Here is a 21,146-nt window from a genome sequence, read left to right as displayed (position 1 = left end):
GACACCTATCATGAGATATCACTTATAGAGGGAATGTAAAAACTGCTACCCTTGAACTGAATTACAAAACAGAACAGAGTCACACGTTTAGAAAACACACTATGGCTGCTTAACGGGAAAGGTGAGGTGGGGTGATGCATAAAACAAGGGTTTCAAATTAGCTCAGATACCGTTCCATAAACCCAATATGTAATAGACAAGACCTACTCCTTGCTCAGTGAACTGGCCTCAACACCCCCTATTCACCGCCCAAGAATATATCTGACTAGTAAGAATCTTCAAACCTATGTATTGATATCTCTCTGTAAGTGAGTCAAGTGGGTATAAAGCGGCATAAACACAGCAGTCAAAAGCAGCTAAACCCCATTATAAAAATCAATTACTTTTCAAAACCCGTGAAACAAAGACAGTGAAAGAGAGAGAAATTCTTACAAAATTCGTTCAGGGGCTCTGATGCCACCTGGATTGACCATATCTAGACCCACAGCTGATTAAGACATAAGGGTGGACACTCTTGGGGCTGAGAGGTTTGGTGAGGTTGGGTGAGCAAACGCAGACCCTTTAAAGTAATACGGCGTGGTACGCATCCCATGGTCCCAAATCTCCAGGTTCAAGGGCATCGTCCTACACTGAAAACATGCATGAGAAACCCCGAAGATGGCACACCGTGTGATCGGGAAAGGTTTCTAAAACGCACCTCATTTCTCATCTCCTTGTGCTCCGGTTCACCATTCCAGCCGCTTTACTAGCAATCTCTCTCCTTGGAGAATCAGCACCTTTATCCTCCTGTTCCGTACAGGTTGCAGTTTGTCCTGAGGATGAACGGGAAGAGGGGGAACCAATGAGAGACTAGCTCTAGGTGTTGGGACAGGCACAGGTCACTCTGTTTTCCCATCAGGAAGAAGAATTAACCACAGGCTCAGCCTGCCGCCAGGAACCAGAATACGGCCTGAAGCAATCCTGCGCTTTTGCGGCCAGCTCCCAAGAAAGCGAGTTGAAGAATGGAGCTCAGGGGCACTGCAATTCACAAACCGGCAGACTTAGAAATGATAACTCTCGTCCACAAATATATTGAGGGAAGGCAACGAAGAGGATTTGAAAGCAAGGCAGAATTGCAGGAAACAGATTTCAGGAGGTAGATTCGAATCGCCTTTAAAGCACAGGAAAAGCGGCAAAACCTCGACAATGATGCCCTTGGCCAAAAACGGCGTATGCGTTTCTTCCTGAATATATTCAGGAAAAAACGCATACGCCCTTTTTGGCTAACCAAGCAACCTGGAAAGGCAAATCAGCGCTACAAAGAAGTCTCGCTTCCCATCGGTCAAAAGGGCCATGCTGAATAAAGTGTCCAAACCAGAAATGCAGGACAGGCCATGGAGAAATGGGAGCCTTGCTACGCTGATGGGCGGGATGTAAATTGCCAACAGCCACTCTGGAGATGTGTACGGTGTGTCCTGAAACATCTAAAAAACTCAGCTTAGAGAGCATAGGGCACTTCCATTCATGGGCGTATAAATTGGGAAAACTAAAAATCAGCAAGACAAAGGCACCCCAAAGTTTTGGGCTACTCTGTTGACAAAAACCTCCACTTCGTTACACCTTAAATATCCCAGGAAAGAGAAGAATGGATAAAGAAGATGTGGTCCTTATATACAATGGAATATCACTCAGCCATGAAATCAATGTCATAAGGCTAGTAGCAGCATGATGAGTGGATTTAGGTATGACGATTCTAAGTGAAATAAGTCACACAGAAAAAGACACTTATCATGAGATATCACTTATAGAGGGAATGTAAAAACCGCTACCCTTGAACTGAATTACAAAACAGAACAGAATCACACGTTTAGAAAACAGACTATGGCTGCTTAACGGGAAAGGTGAGGTGGGGTGATGCATAAAAAAAAGGTTTCAAATTAGCTCAGATATCGTTCCATAAACCCAATATGTAATAGACAAGACCTAGTCCTTGCTCAGTGAACTGGACTCAACACCCCCTATTCACCGCCCAAGAATATATCTGACTAGTAAGAATCTTCAAACCTATGTATTGATATCTCTCTGTAAGTGAGTCAAGTGGGTGTAAAGCGGCATAAACACAGCAGTGAAAAGCAGCCAAACCCCATTATAAAAATCAATTACTTTTCAAAACCCGTAAAACAAAGACAGTGAAAGAGAGAGAAATTCTTACAAAATTCGTTCAGGGGCTGTGATGCCACCTGGATTGACCATATCTAGACCCACAGCTGATTGAGACATATGGGTGGACACTCTTGGGGCTGAGAGGTTTGGTGAGGTTGGGTGAGCTAACGCAGACCCTTTAAATTAATACGGCGTGGTACCCATCCCATGGGTCCCAAATCTCCAGGTTCAAGGGCATCGTCCTACATTGAAAACATGCATGAGAAACCCCGAAGATGGCACACCGTGTGATGGGGAAAGGTTTCTAAAACGCACCTCATTTCTCATCTCCTTGTGCTCCGGTTCGCCATTCCAGCCGCTTTACTAGCAATCTCTCTCCTTGGAGAATCAGCACCTTTATCCTCCTGTTCCGTACAGGTTGCAATTTGTCCTGAGGATGAACGGGAAGAGGGGGAACCAATGAGAGACTAGCTCTAGGTGTTGGGACAGGCACAGGTCACTCTGTTTTCCCATCAGGAAGAAGAATTAACCACAGGCTCAGCCTGCCGCCAGGAACCAGAATACGGCCTGAAGCAATCCTGCGCTTTTGCGGCCAGCTCCCAAGAAAGCGAGTTGAATAATGGAGCTCAGGGGCACTGCAATTCACAAACCTGCAGAGTTAGAAATGATAACTCTCGTCAACAAATATATTGAGGGAAGGCAACGAAGAGGATTTGAAAGCAAGGAAGAATTGCAGGAAACAGATTTCAGGAGGTAGATTTGAATCGCCTTTAAAGCACAGGAAAAGCGGCAAAACCTCGACAATGATGCCCTTGGCCAAAAAGGGCGTATGCGTTTTTTCCTGAATATATTCCTGAATATATTCAGGAAAAAACGCATACGCCCTTTTTGGCCATCCAAGCAACCTGGAAAGGCAAATCAGCGCTACAAAGAAGTCTCGCTTCCCATCGGTCAAAAGGGCCATGCTGAATAAAGTGTCAAAACCAGAAATGCAGGACAGGCCATGGAGAAATGGGAGCCTTGCTACGCTGATGGGCGGGATGTAAATTGCCAACAGCCACTCTGCAGAAGTGTACGGTGTGTCCTGAAACATCTAAAAAACTCAGCTTAGAGAGCATAGGGCACTTCCACGCATGGGCGTATAAATTGGGAAAACTAAAACTCAGCAAGACACAGGCACCCCAAAGTTTTGGGCTACTCTGTTGACAAGAACCTCCACTTCGTTACACCTTAAATATCCCAGGAAAGAGAAGAATGGATAAAGAAGTTGCGGTCCTTATGTACAATGGAATACCACTCAGCCATGAAATCAATGTCATAAGGCTAGTAGCAGCATGATGAGTGGATTTAGGTATGACGATTCTAAGTGAAATAAGTCACACAGAAAAAGACACCTATCATGAGATATCACTTATAGAGGGAATGTAAAAACTGCTACCCTTGAACTGAATTACAAAACAGAACAGAGTCACACGTTTAGAAAACACACTATGGCTGCTTAACGGGAAAGGTGAGGTGGGGTGATGCATAAAACAAGGGTTTCAAATTAGCTCAGATACCGTTCCATAAACCCAATATGTAATAGACAAGACCTACTCCTTGCTCAGTGAACTGGCCTCAACACCCCCTATTCACCGCCCAAGAATATATCTGACTAGTAAGAATCTTCAAACCTATGTATTGATATCTCTCTGTAAGTGAGTCAAGTGGGTATAAAGCGGCATAAACACAGCAGTCAAAAGCAGCTAAACCCCATTATAAAAATCAATTACTTTTCAAAACCCGTGAAACAAAGACAGTGAAAGAGAGAGAAATTCTTACAAAATTCGTTCAGGGGCTCTGATGCCACCTGGATTGACCATATCTAGACCCACAGCTGATTAAGACATAAGGGTGGACACTCTTGGGGCTGAGAGGTTTGGTGAGGTTGGGTGAGCAAACGCAGACCCTTTAAAGTAATACGGCGTGGTACGCATCCCATGGTCCCAAATCTCCAGGTTCAAGGGCATCGTCCTACACTGAAAACATGCATGAGAAACCCCGAAGATGGCACACCGTGTGATCGGGAAAGGTTTCTAAAACGCACCTCATTTCTCATCTCCTTGTGCTCCGGTTCACCATTCCAGCCGCTTTACTAGCAATCTCTCTCCTTGGAGAATCAGCACCTTTATCCTCCTGTTCCGTACAGGTTGCAGTTTGTCCTGAGGATGAACGGGAAGAGGGGGAACCAATGAGAGACTAGCTCTAGGTGTTGGGACAGGCACAGGTCACTCTGTTTTCCCATCAGGAAGAAGAATTAACCACAGGCTCAGCCTGCCGCCAGGAACCAGAATACGGCCTGAAGCAATCCTGCGCTTTTGCGGCCAGCTCCCAAGAAAGCGAGTTGAAGAATGGAGCTCAGGGGCACTGCAATTCACAAACCGGCAGACTTAGAAATGATAACTCTCGTCCACAAATATATTGAGGGAAGGCAACGAAGAGGATTTGAAAGCAAGGCAGAATTGCAGGAAACAGATTTCAGGAGGTAGATTCGAATCGCCTTTAAAGCACAGGAAAAGCGGCAAAACCTCGACAATGATGCCCTTGGCCAAAAACGGCGTATGCGTTTCTTCCTGAATATATTCAGGAAAAAACGCATACGCCCTTTTTGGCTAACCAAGCAACCTGGAAAGGCAAATCAGCGCTACAAAGAAGTCTCGCTTCCCATCGGTCAAAAGGGCCATGCTGAATAAAGTGTCCAAACCAGAAATGCAGGACAGGCCATGGAGAAATGGGAGCCTTGCTACGCTGATGGGCGGGATGTAAATTGCCAACAGCCACTCTGGAGATGTGTACGGTGTGTCCTGAAACATCTAAAAAACTCAGCTTAGAGAGCATAGGGCACTTCCATTCATGGGCGTATAAATTGGGAAAACTAAAAATCAGCAAGACAAAGGCACCCCAAAGTTTTGGGCTACTCTGTTGACAAAAACCTCCACTTCGTTACACCTTAAATATCCCAGGAAAGAGAAGAATGGATAAAGAAGATGTGGTCCTTATATACAATGGAATATCACTCAGCCATGAAATCAATGTCATAAGGCTAGTAGCAGCATGATGAGTGGATTTAGGTATGACGATTCTAAGTGAAATAAGTCACACAGAAAAACACACTTATCATGAGATATCACTTATAGAGGGAATGTAAAAACCGCTACCCTTGAACTGAATTACAAAACAGAACAGAATCACACGTTTAGAAAACAGACTATGGCTGCTTAACGGGAAAGGTGAGGTGGGGTGATGCATAAAAAAAAGGTTTCAAATTAGCTCAGATATCGTTCCATAAACCCAATATGTAATAGACAAGACCTAGTCCTTGCTCAGTGAACTGGACTCAACACCCCCTATTCACCGCCCAAGAATATATCTGACTAGTAAGAATCTTCAAACCTATGTATTGATATCTCTCTGTAAGTGAGTCAAGTGGGTGTAAAGCGGCATAAACACAGCAGTGAAAAGCAGCCAAACCCCATTATAAAAATCAATTACTTTTCAAAACCCGTAAAACAAAGACAGTGAAAGAGAGAGAAATTCTTACAAAATTCGTTCAGGGGCTGTGATGCCACCTGGATTGACCATATCTAGACCCACAGCTGATTGAGACATATGGGTGGACACTCTTGGGGCTGAGAGGTTTGGTGAGGTTGGGTGAGCTAACGCAGACCCTTTAAATTAATACGGCGTGGTACCCATCCCATGGGTCCCAAATCTCCAGGTTCAAGGGCATCGTCCTACATTGAAAACATGCATGAGAAACCCCGAAGATGGCACACCGTGTGATCGGGAAAGGTTTCTAAAACGCACCTCATTTCTCATCTCCTTGTGCTCCGGTTCGCCATTCCAGCCGCTTTACTAGCAATCTCTCTCCTTGGAGAATCAGCACCTTTATCCTCCTGTTCCGTACAGGTTGCAATTTGCCCTGAGGATGAACGGGAAGAGGGGGAACCAATGAGAGACTAGCTCTAGGTGTTGGGACAGGCACAGGTCACTCTGTTTTCCCATCAGGAAGAAGAATTAACCACAGGCTCAGCCTGCCGCCAGGAACCAGAATACGGCCTGAAGCAATCCTGCGCTTTTGCGGCCAGCTCCCAAGAAAGCGAGTTGAATAATGGAGCTCAGGGGCACTGCAATTCACAAACCTGCAGAGTTAGAAATGATAACTCTCGTCAACAAATATATTGAGGGAAGGCAACGAAGAGGATTTGAAAGCAAGGAAGAATTGCAGGAAACAGATTTCAGGAGGTAGATTTGAATCGCCTTTAAAGCACAGGAAAAGCGGCAAAACCTCGACAATGATGCCCTTGGCCAAAAAGGGCGTATGCGTTTTTTCCTGAATATATTCCTGAATATATTCAGGAAAAAACGCATACGCCCTTTTTGGCCATCCAAGCAACCTGGAAAGGCAAATCAGCGCTACAAAGAAGTCTCACTTCCCATCGGTCAAAAGGGCCATGCTGAATAAAGTGTCAAAACCAGAAATGCAGGACAGGCCATGGAGAAATGGGAGCCTTGCTACGCTGATGGGCGGGATGTAAATTGCCAACAGCCACTCTGCAGAAGTGTACGGTGTGTCCTGAAACATCTAAAAAACTCAGCTTAGAGAGCATAGGGCACTTCCACGCATGGGCGTATAAATTCGGAAAACTAAAACTCAGCAAGACACAGGCACCCCAAAGTTTTGGGCTACTCTGTTGACAAGAACCTCCACTTCGTTACACCTTAAATATCCCAGGAAAGAGAAGAATGGATAAAGAAGTTGCGGTCCTTATGTACAATGGAATACCACTCAGCCATGAAATCAATGTCATAAGGCTAGTAGCAGCATGATGAGTGGATTTAGGTATGACGATTCTAAGTGAAATAAGTCACACAGAAAAAGACACTTATCATGAGATATCACTTATAGAGGGAATGTAAAAACCGCTACCCTTGAACTGAATTACAAAACAGAACAGAATCACACGTTTAGAAAACAGACTATGGCTGCTTAACGGGAAAGGTGAGGTGGGGTGATGCATAAAAAAAAGGTTTCAAATTAGCTCAGATATCGTTCCATAAACCCAATATGTAATAGACAAGACCTAGTCCTTGCTCAGTGAACTGGACTCAACACCCCCTATTCACCGCCCAAGAATATATCTGACTAGTAAGAATCTTCAAACCTATGTATTGATATCTCTCTGTAAGTGAGTCAAGTGGGTGTAAAGCGGCATAAACACAGCAGTGAAAAGCAGCCAAACCCCATTATAAAAATCAATTACTTTTAAACACCCGTGAAACAAAGACAGTGAAAGAGAGAGAAATTCTTACAAAAACGTTTAGGGGCTGTGATGCCACCTGGATTGACCATATCTAGACCCACAGCTGATTGAGACATAAGGGTGGACACTCTTGGGGCTGAGAGGTTTGGTGAGGTTGGGTGAGCAAACGCAGACCCTTTAAAGTAATACGGCGTGATACCCATCCCATGGGTCCCAAATCTCCAGGTTCAAGGGCATCGTCCTACATTGAAAAAATGCATGAGAAACCCCGAAGATGGTACACCGTGTGATCGGGAAAGGTTTCTAAAACGCACCTCATTTCTCATCTCCTTGTGCTCCGGTTCGCCATTCCAGCCGCTTTCCTAGCAATCTCCCTCCTTGGAGAATCAGCACCTTTATCCTCCTGTTCTGTACAGGTTGCAATTTGTCCTGAGGATGAACGGGAAGAGGGGGAACCAATGAGAGACTAGCTCTAGGTGTTGGGACAGGCACAGGTCACTCTATTTTCCCATCAGGAAGAAGAATTAACCACAGGCTCAGCCTGCCGCCAGGAAGCAGAATACGGCCTGAAGCAATCCTGCGCTTTTGCGGCCAGCTCCCAAGAAAGCGAGTTGAAGAATGGAGCTCAGGGGCACTGCAATTCACAAACCTGCAGACTTAGAAATGATAACTCTCGTCCACAAATATATTGAGGGAAGGCAACGAAGAGGATTTGAAAGCAAGGCAGAATTGCAGGAAACAGATTTCAGGAGGTAGATTCGAATCGCCTTTAAAGCACAGGAAAAGCGGCAAAACCTCGACAATGATGCCCTTGGCCAAAAAGGGCGTATGCGTTTTTTCCTGAATATATTCAGGAAAAAACGCATACGCCCTTTTTGGCCAACCAAGCAACCTGGAAATGCAAATCAGCGCTACAAAGAAGTCTCGCTTCCCATCGGTCAAAAGCGCCATGCTGAATAAAGTGTCAAAACCAGAAATGCAGGACAGGCCATGGAGAAATGGGAGCCTTGCTACGCTGATGGGCGGGATGTAAATGGCCAAAAGCCACTCTGGAGAAGTGTACGGCGTGTCCTGAAACATCTAAAAAACTCAGCTTAGAGAGCATAGGGCACTTCCACTCATGGGCGTATAAATTGGGAAAACTAAAAATCAGCAAGACACAGGCACCCCAAAGTTTTGGGCTACTCTGTTGACAAGAACCTCCACTTCGTTACACCTTAAATATCCCAGGAAAGAGAAGAATGGATAAAGAAGATGTGGTCTTTATGTACAATGGAATATCACTCAGCCATGAAATCAATGTCATAAGGCTAGTAGCAGCATGATGAGTGGATTTAGGGATGACGATTCTAAGTCAAATAAGTCACACAGAAAAAGACACCTATCATGAGATATCACTTATAGAGGGAATGTAAAAACTGCTACCCTTGAACTGAATTACAAAACAGAACAGAGTCACACGTTTAGAAAACACACTATGGCTGCTTAACGGGAAAGGTGAGGTGGGGTGATGCATAAAACAAGGGTTTCAAATTAGCTCAGATACCGTTCCATAAACCCAATATGTAATAGACAAGACCTACTCCTTGTTCAGTGAACTGGCCTCAACACCCCCTATTCACCGCCCAAGAATATATCTGACTAGTAAGAATCTTCAAACCTATGTATTGATATCTCTCTGTAAGTGAGTCAAGTGGGTGTAAAGCGGCATAAACACAGCAGTGAAAAGCAGCCAAACCCCATTATAAAAATCAATTACTTTTCAAAACCCGTGAAACAAAGACAGTGAAAGAGAGAGAAATTCTTACAAAATTCGTTCAGGGGCTGTGATGCCACCTGGATTGACCATATCTAGACCCACAGCTGATTGAGACATATGGGTGGACACTCTTGGGGCTGAGAGGTTTGGTGAGGTTGGGTGAGCTAACGCAGACCCTTTAAATTAATACGGCGTGATACCCAACCCATGGGTCCCAAATCTCCAGGTTCAAGGGCTTCGTCCTACATTGAAAACACGAATGAGAAACCTCGAGAATGGCACACCGTGTGATCGGGAAAGGTTTCTAAAACGCACCTCATTTCTCATCTCCTTGTGCTCCGGTTCGCCATTCCAGCCGCTTTCCTAGCAATCTCCCTCCTTGGAGAATCAGCACCTTTATCCTCCTGTTCCGTACAGGTTGCAATTTGTCCTGAGGATGAACGGGAAGAGGGGGAACCAATGAGAGATTAGCTCTAGGTGTTGGGACAGGCACAGGTCACTCTATTTTCCCATCAGGAAGAAGAATTAACCACAGGCTCAGCCTGCCGCCAGGAAGCAGAATACGGCCTGAAGCAATCCTGCGCTTTTGCAGCCAGCTCCCAAAAAAGCGAGTTGAATAATGGAGCTCAGGGGCACTGCAATTCACAAACCTGCAGACTTAGAAATGATAACTCTCGTCCACAAATATATTGAGGGAAGGCAACGAAGAGGATTTGAAAGCAAGGCAGAATTGCAGGAAACAGATTTCAGGAGGTAGATTCGAATCGCCTTTAAAGCACAGGAAAAGCGGCAAAACCTCGACAATGATGCCCTTGGCCAAAAAGGGCGTATGCGTTTTTTCCTGAATATATTCCTGAATATATTCAGGAAAAAACGCATACGCCCTTTTTGGCCATCCAAGCAACCTGGAAAGGCAAATCAGCGCTACAAAGAAGTCTCGCTTCCCATCGGTCAAAAGGGCCATGCTGAATAAAGTGTCAAAACCAGAAATGCAGGACAGGCCATGGAGAAATGGGAGCCTTGCTACGCTGATGGGCGGGATGTAAATTGCCAACAGCCACTCTGCAGAAGTGTACGGTGTGTCCTGAAACATCTAAAAAACTCAGCTTAGAGAGCATAGGGCACTTCCACGCATGGGCGTATAAATTGGGAAAACTAAAACTCAGCAAGACACAGGCACCCCAAAGTTTTGGGCTACTCTGTTGACAAGAACCTCCACTTCGTTACACCTTAAATATCCCAGGAAAGAGAAGAATGGATAAAGAAGTTGCGGTCCTTATGTACAATGGAATACCACTCAGCCATGAAATCAATGTCATAAGGCTAGTAGCAGCATGATGAGTGGATTTAGGTATGACGATTCTAAGTGAAATAAGTCACACAGAAAAAGACACCTATCATGAGATATCACTTATAGAGGGAATGTAAAAACTGCTACCCTTGAACTGAATTACAAAACAGAACAGAGTCACACGTTTAGAAAACACACTATGGCTGCTTAACGGGAAAGGTGAGGTGGGGTGATGCATAAAACAAGGGTTTCAAATTAGCTCAGATACCGTTCCATAAACCCAATATGTAATAGACAAGACCTACTCCTTGCTCAGTGAACTGGCCTCAACACCCCCTATTCACCGCCCAAGAATATATCTGACTAGTAAGAATCTTCAAACCTATGTATTGATATCTCTCTGTAAGTGAGTCAAGTGGGTATAAAGCGGCATAAACACAGCAGTCAAAAGCAGCTAAACCCCATTATAAAAATCAATTACTTTTCAAAACCCGTGAAACAAAGACAGTGAAAGAGAGAGAAATTCTTACAAAATTCGTTCAGGGGCTCTGATGCCACCTGGATTGACCATATCTAGACCCACAGCTGATTAAGACATAAGGGTGGACACTCTTGGGGCTGAGAGGTTTGGTGAGGTTGGGTGAGCAAACGCAGACCCTTTAAAGTAATACGGCGTGGTACGCATCCCATGGTCCCAAATCTCCAGGTTCAAGGGCATCGTCCTACACTGAAAACATGCATGAGAAACCCCGAAGATGGCACACCGTGTGATCGGGAAAGGTTTCTAAAACGCACCTCATTTCTCATCTCCTTGTGCTCCGGTTCGCCATTCCAGCCGCTTTACTAGCAATCTCTCTCCTTGGAGAATCAGCACCTTTATCCTCCTGTTCCGTACAGGTTGCAGTTTGTCCTGAGGATGAACGGGAAGAGGGGGAACCAATGAGAGACTAGCTCTAGGTGTTGGGACAGGCACAGGTCACTCTGTTTTCCCATCAGGAAGAAGAATTAACCACAGGCTCAGCCTGCCGCCAGGAACCAGAATACGGCCTGAAGCAATCCTGCGCTTTTGCGGCCAGCTCCCAAGAAAGCGAGTTGAAGAATGGAGCTCAGGGGCACTGCAATTCACAAACCGGCAGACTTAGAAATGATAACTCTCGTCCACAAATATATTGAGGGAAGGCAACGAAGAGGATTTGAAAGCAAGGCAGAATTGCAGGAAACAGATTTCAGGAGGTAGATTCGAATCGCCTTTAAAGCACAGGAAAAGCGGCAAAACCTCGACAATGATGCCCTTGGCCAAAAACGGCGTATGCGTTTCTTCCTGAATATATTCAGGAAAAAACGCATACGCCCTTTTTGGCTAACCAAGCAACCTGGAAAGGCAAATCAGCGCTACAAAGAAGTCTCGCTTCCCATCGGTCAAAAGGGCCATGCTGAATAAAGTGTCCAAACCAGAAATGCAGGACAGGCCATGGAGAAATGGGAGCCTTGCTACGCTGATGGGCGGGATGTAAATTGCCAACAGCCACTCTGGAGATGTGTACGGTGTGTCCTGAAACATCTAAAAAACTCAGCTTAGAGAGCATAGGGCACTTCCATTCATGGGCGTATAAATTGGGAAAACTAAAAATCAGCAAGACAAAGGCACCCCAAAGTTTTGGGCTACTCTGTTGACAAAAACCTCCACTTCGTTACACCTTAAATATCCCAGGAAAGAGAAGAATGGATAAAGAAGATGTGGTCCTTATATACAATGGAATATCACTCAGCCATGAAATCAATGTCATAAGGCTAGTAGCAGCATGATGAGTGGATTTAGGTATGACGATTCTAAGTGAAATAAGTCACACAGAAAAAGACACTTATCATGAGATATCACTTATAGAGGGAATGTAAAAACCGCTACCCTTGAACTGAATTACAAAACAGAACAGAATCACACGTTTAGAAAACAGACTATGGCTGCTTAACGGGAAAGGTGAGGTGGGGTGATGCATAAAAAAAAGGTTTCAAATTAGCTCAGATATCGTTCCATAAACCCAATATGTAATAGACAAGACCTAGTCCTTGCTCAGTGAACTGGACTCAACACCCCCTATTCACCGCCCAAGAATATATCTGACTAGTAAGAATCTTCAAACCTATGTATTGATATCTCTCTGTAAGTGAGTCAAGTGGGTGTAAAGCGGCATAAACACAGCAGTGAAAAGCAGCCAAACCCCATTATAAAAATCAATTACTTTTCAAAACCCGTAAAACAAAGACAGTGAAAGAGAGAGAAATTCTTACAAAATTCGTTCAGGGGCTGTGATGCCACCTGGATTGACCATATCTAGACCCACAGCTGATTGAGACATATGGGTGGACACTCTTGGGGCTGAGAGGTTTGGTGAGGTTGGGTGAGCTAACGCAGACCCTTTAAATTAATACGGCGTGGTACCCATCCCATGGGTCCCAAATCTCCAGGTTCAAGGGCATCGTCCTACATTGAAAACATGCATGAGAAACCCCGAAGATGGCACACCGTGTGATCGGGAAAGGTTTCTAAAACGCACCTCATTTCTCATCTCCTTGTGCTCCGGTTCGCCATTCCAGCCGCTTTACTAGCAATCTCTCTCCTTGGAGAATCAGCACCTTTATCCTCCTGTTCCGTACAGGTTGCAATTTGCCCTGAGGATGAACGGGAAGAGGGGGAACCAATGAGAGACTAGCTCTAGGTGTTGGGACAGGCACAGGTCACTCTGTTTTCCCATCAGGAAGAAGAATTAACCACAGGCTCAGCCTGCCGCCAGGAACCAGAATACGGCCTGAAGCAATCCTGCGCTTTTGCGGCCAGCTCCCAAGAAAGCGAGTTGAATAATGGAGCTCAGGGGCACTGCAATTCACAAACCTGCAGAGTTAGAAATGATAACTCTCGTCAACAAATATATTGAGGGAAGGCAACGAAGAGGATTTGAAAGCAAGGAAGAATTGCAGGAAACAGATTTCAGGAGGTAGATTTGAATCGCCTTTAAAGCACAGGAAAAGCGGCAAAACCTCGACAATGATGCCCTTGGCCAAAAAGGGCGTATGCGTTTTTTCCTGAATATATTCCTGAATATATTCAGGAAAAAACGCATACGCCCTTTTTGGCCATCCAAGCAACCTGGAAAGGCAAATCAGCGCTACAAAGAAGTCTCACTTCCCATCGGTCAAAAGGGCCATGCTGAATAAAGTGTCAAAACCAGAAATGCAGGACAGGCCATGGAGAAATGGGAGCCTTGCTACGCTGATGGGCGGGATGTAAATTGCCAACAGCCACTCTGCAGAAGTGTACGGTGTGTCCTGAAACATCTAAAAAACTCAGCTTAGAGAGCATAGGGCACTTCCACGCATGGGCGTATAAATTCGGAAAACTAAAACTCAGCAAGACACAGGCACCCCAAAGTTTTGGGCTACTCTGTTGACAAGAACCTCCACTTCGTTACACCTTAAATATCCCAGGAAAGAGAAGAATGGATAAAGAAGTTGCGGTCCTTATGTACAATGGAATACCACTCAGCCATGAAATCAATGTCATAAGGCTAGTAGCAGCATGATGAGTGGATTTAGGTATGACGATTCTAAGTGAAATAAGTCACACAGAAAAAGACACTTATCATGAGATATCACTTATAGAGGGAATGTAAAAACCGCTACCCTTGAACTGAATTACAAAACAGAACAGAATCACACGTTTAGAAAACAGACTATGGCTGCTTAACGGGAAAGGTGAGGTGGGGTGATGCATAAAAAAAAGGTTTCAAATTAGCTCAGATATCGTTCCATAAACCCAATATGTAATAGACAAGACCTACTCCTTGCTCAGTGAACTGGACTCAACACCCCCTATTCACCGCCCAAGAATATATCTGACTAGTAAGAATCTTCAAACCTATGTATTGATATCTCTCTGTAAGTGAGTCAAGTGGGTGTAAAGCGGCATAAACACAGCAGTGAAAAGCAGCCAAACCCCATTATAAAAATCAATTACTTTTAAACACCCGTGAAACAAAGACAGTGAAAGAGAGAGAAATTCTTACAAAAACGTTTAGGGGCTGTGATGCCACCTGGATTGACCATATCTAGACCCACAGCTGATTGAGACATAAGGGTGGACACTCTTGGGGCTGAGAGGTTTGGTGAGGTTGGGTGAGCAAACGCAGACCCTTTAAAGTAATACGGCGTGATACCCATCCCATGGGTCCCAAATCTCCAGGTTCAAGGGCATCGTCCTACATTGAAAAAATGCATGAGAAACCCCGAAGATGGTACACCGTGTGATCGGGAAAGGTTTCTAAAACGCACCTCATTTCTCATCTCCTTGTGCTCCGGTTCGCCATTCCAGCCGCTTTCCTAGCAATCTCCCTCCTTGGAGAATCAGCACCTTTATCCTCCTGTTCTGTACAGGTTGCAATTTGTCCTGAGGATGAACGGGAAGAGGGGGAACCAATGAGAGACTAGCTCTAGGTGTTGGGACAGGCACAGGTCACTCTATTTTCCCATCAGGAAGAAGAATTAACCACAGGCTCAGCCTGCCGCCAGGAAGCAGAATACGGCCTGAAGCAATCCTGCGCTTTTGCGGCCAGCTCCCAAGAAAGCGAGTTGAAGAATGGAGCTCAGGGGCACTGCAATTCACAAACCTGCAGACTTAGAAATGATAACTCTCGTCCACAAATATATTGAGGGAAGGCAACGAAGAGGATTTGAAAGCAAGGCAGAATTGCAGGAAACAGATTTCAGGAGGTAGATTCGAATCGCCTTTAAAGCACAGGAAAAGCGGCAAAACCTCGACAATGATGCCCTTGGCCAAAAAGGGCGTATGCGTTTTTTCCTGAATATATTCAGGAAAAAACGCATACGCCCTTTTTGGCCAACCAAGCAACCTGGAAATGCAAATCAGCGCTACAAAGAAGTCTCGCTTCCCATCGGTCAAAAGCGCCATGCTGAATAAAGTGTCAAAACCAGAAATGCAGGACAGGCCATGGAGAAATGGGAGCCTTGCTACGCTGATGGGCGGGATGTAAATGGCCAAAAGCCACTCTGGAGAAGTGTACGGCGTGTCCTGAAACATCTAAAAAACTCAGCTTAGAGAGCATAGGGCACTTCCACTCATGGGCGTATAAATTGGGAAAACTAAAAATCAGCAAGACACAGGCACCCCAAAGTTTTGGGCTACTCTGTTGACAAGAACCTCCACTTCGTTACACCTTAAATATCCCAGGAAAGAGAAGAATGGATAAAGAAGATGTGGTCTTTATGTACAATGGAATATCACTCAGCCATGAAATCAATGTCATAAGGCTAGTAGCAGCATGATGAGTGGATTTAGGGATGACGATTCTAAGTCAAATAAGTCACACAGAAAAAGACACCTATCATGAGATATCACTTATAGAGGGAATGTAAAAACTGCTACCCTTGAACTGAATTACAAAACAGAACAGAGTCACACGTTTAGAAAACACACTATGGCTGCTTAACGGGAAAGGTGAGGTGGGGTGATGCATAAAACAAGGGTTTCAAATTAGCTCAGATACCGTTCCATAAACCCAATATGTAATAGACAAGACCTACTCCTTGTTCAGTGAACTGGCCTCAACACCCCCTATTCACCGCCCAAGAATATATCTGACTAGTAAGAATCTTCAAACCTATGTATTGATATCTCTCTGTAAGTGAGTCAAGTGGGTGTAAAGCGGCATAAACACAGCAGTGAAAAGCAGCCAAACCCCATTATAAAAATCAATTACTTTTCAAAACCCGTGAAACAAAGACAGTGAAAGAGAGAGAAATTCTTACAAAATTCGTTCAGGGGCTGTGATGCCACCTGGATTGACCATATCTAGACCCACAGCTGATTGAGACATATGGGTGGACACTCTTGGGGCTGAGAGGTTTGGTGAGGTTGGGTGAGCTAACGCAGACCCTTTAAATTAATACGGCGTGATACCCAACCCATGGGTCCCAAATCTCCAGGTTCAAGGGCTTCGTCCTACATTGAAAACACGAATGAGAAACCTCGAGAATGGCACACCGTGTGATCGGGAAAGGTTTCTAAAACGCACCTCATTTCTCATCTCCTTGTGCTCCGGTTCGCCATTCCAGCCGCTTTCCTAGCAATCTCCCTCCTTGGAGAATCAGCACCTTTATCCTCCTGTTCCGTACAGGTTGCAATTTGTCCTGAGGATGAACGGGAAGAGGGGGAACCAATGAGAGATTAGCTCTAGGTGTTGGGACAGGCACAGGTCACTCTATTTTCCCATCAGGAAGAAGAATTAACCACAGGCTCAGCCTGCCGCCAGGAAGCAGAATACGGCCTGAAGCAATCCTGCGCTTTTGCGGCCAGCTCCCAAGAAAGCGAGTTGAAGAATGGAGCTCAGGGGCACTGCAATTCACAAACCTGCATACTTAGAAATGATAACTCTCGTCCACAAATATATTGAGGGAAGGCAACGAAGAGGATTTGAAAGCAAGGCAGAATTGCAGGAAACAGATTTCAGGAGGTAGATTCGAATCGCCTTTAAAGCACAGGAAAAGCGGCAAAACCTCGACAATGATGCCCTTGGCCAAAAAGGGCGTATGCGTTTTTTCCTGAATATATTCCTGAATATATTCAGGAAAAAACGCATACGCCCTTTTTGGCCATCCAAGCAACCTGGAAAGGCAAATCAGCGCTACAAAGAAGTCTCGCTTCCCATCGGTCAAAAGGGCCATGCTGAATAAAGTGTCAAAACCAGAAATGCAGGACAGGCCATGGAGAAATGGGAGCCTTGCTACGCTGATGGGCGGGATGTAAATTGCCAACAGCCACTCTGCAGAAGTGTACGGTGTGTCCTGAAACATCTAAAAAACTCAGCTTAGAGAGCATAGGGCACTTCCACGCATGGGCGTATAAATTGGGAAAACTAAAACTCAGCAAGACACAGGCACCCCAAAGTTTTGGGCTACTCTGTTGACAAGAACCTCCACTTCGTTACACCTTAAATATCCCAGGAAAGAGAAGAATGGATAAAGAAGTTGCGGTCCTTATGTACAATGGAATACCACTCAGCCATGAAATCAATGTCATAAGGCTAGTAGCAGCATGATGAGTGGATTTAGGTATGACGATTCTAAGTGAAATAAGTCACACAGAAAAAGACACCTATCATGAGATATCACTTATAGAGGGAATGTAAAAACTGCTACCCTTGAACTGAATTACAAAACAGAACAGAGTCACACGTTTAGAAAACACACTATGGCTGCTTAACGGGAAAGGTGAGGTGGGGTGATGCATAAAACAAGGGTTTCAAATTAGCTCAGATACCGTTCCATAAACCCAATATGTAATAGACAAGACCTACTCCTTGCTCAGTGAACTGGCCTCAACACCCCCTATTCACCGCCCAAGAATATATCTGACTAGTAAGAATCTTCAAACCTATGTATTGATATCTCTCTGTAAGTGAGTCAAGTGGGTATAAAGCGGCATAAACACAGCAGTCAAAAGCAGCTAAACCCCATTATAAAAATCAATTACTTTTCAAAACCCGTGAAACAAAGACAGTGAAAGAGAGAGAAATTCTTACAAAATTCGTTCAGGGGCTCTGATGCCACCTGGATTGACCATATCTAGACCCACAGCTGATTAAGACATAAGGGTGGACACTCTTGGGGCTGAGAGGTTTGGTGAGGTTGGGTGAGCAAACGCAGACCCTTTAAAGTAATACGGCGTGGTACGCATCCCATGGTCCCAAATCTCCAGGTTCAAGGGCATCGTCCTACACTGAAAACATGCATGAGAAACCCCGAAGATGGCACACCGTGTGATCGGGAAAGGTTTCTAAAACGCACCTCATTTCTCATCTCCTTGTGCTCCGGTTCGCCATTCCAGCCGCTTTACTAGCAATCTCTCTCCTTGGAGAATCAGCACCTTTATCCTCCTGTTCCGTACAGGTTGCAGTTTGTCCTGAGGATGAACGGGAAGAGGGGGAACCAATGAGAGACTAGCTCTAGGTGTTGGGACAGGCACAGGTCACTCTGTTTTCCCATCAGGAAGAAGAATTAACCACAGGCTCAGCCTGCCGCCAGGAACCAGAATACGGCCTGAAGCAATCCTGCGCTTTTGCGGCCAGCTCCCAAGAAAGCGAGTTGAAGAATGGAGCTCAGGGGCACTGCAATTCACAAACCGGCAGACTTAGAAATGATAACTCTCGTCCACAAATATATTGAGGGAAGGCAACGAAGAGGATTTGAAAGCAAGGCAGAATTGCAGGAAACAGATTTCAGGAGGTAGATTCGAATCGCCTTTAAAGCACAGGAAAAGCGGCAAAACCTCGACAATGATGCCCTTGGCCAAAAACGGCGTATGCGTTTCTTCCTGAATATATTCAGGAAAAAACGCATACGCCCTTTTTGGCTAACCAAGCAACCTGGAAAGGCAAATCAGCGCTACAAAGAAGTCTCGCTTCCCATCGGTCAAAAGGGCCATGCTGAATAAAGTGTCCAAACCAGAAATGCAGGACAGGCCATGGAGAAATGGGAGCCTTGCTACGCTGATGGGCGGGATGTAAATTGCCAACAGCCACTCTGGAGATGTGTACGGTGTGTCCTGAAACATCTAAAAAACTCAGCTTAGAGAGCATAGGGCACTTCCATTCATGGGCGTATAAATTGGGAAAACTAAAAATCAGCAAGACAAAGGCACCCCAAAGTTTTGGGCTACTCTGTTGACAAAAACCTCCACTTCGTTACACCTTAAATATCCCAGGAAAGAGAAGAATGGATAAAGAAGATGTGGTCCTTATATACAATGGAATATCACTCAGCCATGAAATCAATGTCATAAGGCTAGTAGCAGCATGATGAGTGGATTTAGGTATGACGATTCTAAGTGAAATAAGTCACACAGAAAAAGACACTTATCATGAGATATCACTTATAGAGGGAATGTAAAAACCGCTACCCTTGAACTGAATTACAAAACAGAACAGAATCACACGTTTAGAAAACAGACTATGGCTGCTTAACGGGAAAGGTGAGGTGGGGTGATGCATAAAAAAAAGGTTTCAAATTAGCTCAGATATCGTTCCATAAACCCAATATGTAATAGACAAGACCTAGTCCTTGCTCAGTGAACTGGACTCAACACCCCCTATTCACCGCCCAAGAATATATCTGACTAGTAAGAATCTTCAAACCTATGTATTGATATCTCTCTGTAAGTGAGTCAAGTGGGTGTAAAGCGGCATAAACACAGCAGTGAAAAGCAGCCAAACCCCATTATAAAAATCAATTACTTTTCAAAACCCGTAAAACAAAGACAGTGAAAGAGAGAGAAATTCTTACAAAATTCGTTCAGGGGCTGTGATGCCACCTGGATTGACCATATCTAGACCCACAGCTGATTGAGACATATGGGTGGACACTCTTGGGGCTGAGAGGTTTGGTGAGGTTGGGTGAGCTAACGCAGACCCTTTAAATTAATACGGCGTGGTACCCATCCCATGGGTCCCAAATCTCCAGGTTCAAGGGCATCGTCCTACATTGAAAACATGCATGAGAAACCCCGAAGATGGCACACCGTGTGATGGGGAAAGGTTTCTAAAACGCACCTCATTTCTCATCTCCTTGTGCTCCGGTTCGCCATTCCAGCCGCTTTACTAGCAATCTCTCTCCTTGGAGAATCAGCACCTTTATCCTCCTGTTCCGTACAGGTTGCAATTTGTCCTGAGGATGAACGGGAAGAGGGGGAACCAATGAGAGACTAGCTCTAGGTGTTGGGACAGGCACAGGTCACTCTGTTTTCCCATCAGGAAGAAGAATTAACCACAGGCTCAGCCTGCCGCCAGGAACCAGAATACGGCCTGAAGCAATCCTGCGCTTTTGCGGCCAGCTCCCAAGAAAGCGAGTTGAATAATGGAGCTCAGGGGCACTGCAATTCACAAACCTGCAGAGTTAGAAATGATAACTCTCGTCAACAAATATATTGAGGGAAGGCAACGAAGAGGATTTGAAAGCAAGGAAGAATTGCAGGAAACAGATTTCAGGAGGTAGATTTGAATCGCCTTTAAAGCACAGGAAAAGCGGCAAAACCTCGACAATGATGCCCTTGGCCAAAAAGGGCGTATGCGTTTTTTCCTGAATATATTCCTGAATATATTCAGGAAAAAACGCATACGCCCTTTTTGGCCATCCAAGCAACCTGGAAAGGCAAATCAGCGCTACAAAGAAGTCTCGCTTCCCATCGGTCAAAAGGGCCATGCTGAATAAAGTGTCAAAACCAGAAATGCAGGACAGGCCATGGAGAAATGGGAGCCTTGCTACGCTGATGGGCGGGATGTAAATTGCCAACAGCCACTCTGCAGAAGTGTACGGTGTGTCCTGAAACATCTAAAAAACTCAGCTTAGAGAGCATAGGGCACTTCCACGCATGGGCGTATAAATTGGGAAAACTAAAACTCAGCAAGACACAGGCACCCCAAAGTTTTGGGCTACTCTGTTGACAAGAACCTCCACTTCGTTACACCTTAAATATCCCAGGAAAGAGAAGAATGGATAAAGAAGTTGCGGTCCTTATGTACAATGGAATACCACTCAGCCATGAAATCAATGTCATAAGGCTAGTAGCAGCATGATGAGTGGATTT

Source organism: Balaenoptera borealis (genome assembly GCF_965194805.1).
Source record: "Balaenoptera borealis genome assembly, chromosome: 9".
NCBI lineage: Eukaryota > Metazoa > Chordata > Mammalia > Artiodactyla > Balaenopteridae > Balaenoptera > Balaenoptera borealis.
The sequence above is the reverse complement of the archived record's forward strand: the minus strand, read 5'-3'. Positions refer to the sequence as shown.